This window comes from Lycium barbarum, chromosome 5, assembly GCF_019175385.1.
Source record: "Lycium barbarum isolate Lr01 chromosome 5, ASM1917538v2, whole genome shotgun sequence".
Classification (NCBI taxonomy): Eukaryota; Viridiplantae; Streptophyta; class Magnoliopsida; order Solanales; family Solanaceae; genus Lycium; species Lycium barbarum.
Genome location: NC_083341.1, coordinates 83820064 through 83822749, shown reverse-complemented (window position 1 = coordinate 83822749; position 2686 = coordinate 83820064). Strand labels below are relative to the sequence as shown.

At 43.6% G+C, this 2686-nt stretch overlaps 1 non-coding gene across 1 annotated transcript; it reads right to left on the bottom strand.

Moving 5' to 3' along the window:
* Positions 1 to 811: 811 nt before the first annotated feature.
* On the bottom strand, positions 812 to 917 carry LOC132643098 (small nucleolar RNA R71). Its single transcript, XR_009583543.1, has one exon. It is a non-coding gene; the product is annotated as a small nucleolar RNA R71 (small nucleolar RNA).
* Positions 918 to 2686: the final 1769 nt, after the last annotated feature.

Sequence of the window (2686 nt, the reverse complement as noted above, 5' to 3'; positions counted from 1 at the left end):
TTATGATTCTGTCTGTCAATCTGGACCATGGTTCTGTCTGTCCGTCTGGATTGTGACTCTGTCCGGTATACTTCCGTCTGTCTGTTCGGCTTATGATTCTGTCTATTATATTTCTGTGTTTCTGGTCCAGATTATGATTATGTTTGATACATTTCCGCTTTACATACTCGGTACATTTTTCGTACTGACCCCCGGTTCTTCGGGGGCTGCGTTACATGCCCGCAGGTACAGACGCACCTGGAGATACACCGCCAGTCTAGGACTCAGATTATGCTATTTTGAAGAGCTCCTTTGATCCGGAGCGAATACTTTTGGTATATATCTTCTGACATCTGTATATTCTGTATGTATGACAATTCTGGGTACGGCGGGGCCCTGTCCCGTCATCTGATTCTGTATGTCTGTTAGAGGCCTGTAGATATGTATGTGGGTTACGGGTTACATCTGTTCAGGTAGGTGCGTACGATTTTGTGACTCTGTCTGCTATGTTAGCCTCATCGGCTTATGCAAAAGTTTCAGTATGCATATGTATATATATTTTCGCGCGCGCCGTATCTGTATTGGCTTGAATCTGTAAACACTTATTTGAAATATTCTGTCTGGGTCGCTGATTCGGTCAGGTAGGTACGTATGGGTATCCAGTTAGGATACCAGTCGCGGCCCACGGGGTTGGGTCGTGACATTATTTAAATATTCCTTAGCTGGAGAGGCAAGAACATGGTTCGAGAAGCTGCCTCGAAATTCGATTACTTCATGGGCAGAGATGGTAGCTTCTTTTCTGACAAAGTGGTACCCCCTAGTAAGAAGGCTGAAATTCGTGACAAGATATATGAATTCAAGCAGCGACCGGGGGAACAACTATATGAAGCCTGGGAGAAATTCAATGAGTATTTGCAGAAGAGCCCGAATCATGGTTTTCTGGAACATATATTAATGGAGAAGTTCTACCGAGGGTTAGATCCAGTGACACAGTCAGTAGCTAATAATGCAGCTGATGGTTGTTTTATAAATAAGACCTTTCGATGAGTGACCGCCATACTTAACAAGCTGACGACTCATAATCAAGCTTGGCACTCAAACAATATTGATGTGGTACCATATGGTAGCGCTAGAACAACAACAACAATTTTGGGAACAAGACTTCCAATCCTTATATACCACCAAAAGGGCAGTCAACAGAGCAAGGTAGTTCGAAGGTTGAAGCAATGCTTGAGAAGATTTTGGCCAATCATCTAAGTCTGAAAGGACTTTATCTGGGCTGACAGAAACAGTGGGTTCCCATACAGCAGCTATTCAGAAGCTTGAGTCGCAGATGTGGGATATTTCTAGAGAGCAGCACCCTCCTAAAAAGGGAGGACTTCCGAGTGACACTATTCCAAATCCCAAGAATGGGGGAGGTAGTGTACATCGTGTGTTTTCCATCACTACTAGGAGTGGTAAGACACTCCAGGGGGCTACTGAGAAGGTGAATGGTCTTGAGCAGATAGACGAAGAGGATGAGGTGCAGTATGAAGCATCCATTATTGCTTATGAGAATCCTACTAACAAGAAGGTTGCTGATATTCCAGAGATGGTGACGAAGCTGAAAACACAAGCAAGCAGGCTGTAAAAGGGGCTCTCCGCCCTTTGACGCAGCTTTTCAAATCTAAACCTCCTTTTCCTCAGAGGTTGGTAAAGAAGAAGGAAGATGCTAAGTTCGAGAAGTTTTATGATCAGCTGAAGCAGTTATCTCTGAATTTTCCCTTTTTGGAAGCTGTCAAGGAGATGCCCGATTTTGCAAAATATTTGAAGGATCTGCTGACTAAGAAGAAAACGGTGCAGCTGCAAACCGTGAGTTTGACTCACACTGTGAGTTCCATCATTTCAACTACAACTGTTCAGAAAAAGGGAGATCCTGGGGCGTTCACTATTCCTTGTTCTATTGGGCACCATGATTTTGCTCGTGCTTTGTGTGATAATGGGGCGAGTATAAATTTGATGCCCCTTGCTATATATAAACAATCAGGTTTGGGGATGTCAAGGTTGACTGCTATGAGATTGCAGATGGCTGATAGGTATATCAAAATACCTGTTGGGGTGGTTGATGATGTAATTGTGCGGGTTGGTGATTTTATGTTGCCCGCTGATTTTGTGATTCTTGACTGTCCTGTTGATCGGGACATTCCTATCATTCTGGGGAGACCTTTCCTTGCTACAGGGAGGGCTCTAATGGATTTGGAGAAAAATTAAATCAAGTTCCGAGTCAACAATGAAGAAGTGACTTTTCAGGCTAGCAAAGGGATGAAGTTACCAAGTGCTTACGAGAGTATTTCGGTAATTGATTCATTCGATGCTGTTGATGAAGCAGTGGAGTTCAAGATGGAAGAAGAAAGTTTGGGTGAGGCTTTAGCTGGTATTCTTATGAATTTCGATGCTGAAGACATGGAAGGCTATGTGGAGACAGTTAATTCACTTGTTGGGTTGGGCTCATATACATACCACCCAAAGAAGATGAATCTTGATCTGGAAAATAGAACTACTGGGATCATAGCATACATTCGAGGTATTCCATCTGGGATCTGTGAGCACAAAATCCAGTTGGAGGAAGATAGCAAACCGAATGTAGAGCATCAGAGGCGACTGGATGAGAATATGCAAGAGGTCTTCAAGAAAGAGATCATCAAATGGCTGGATGCAGGCGTGGTTC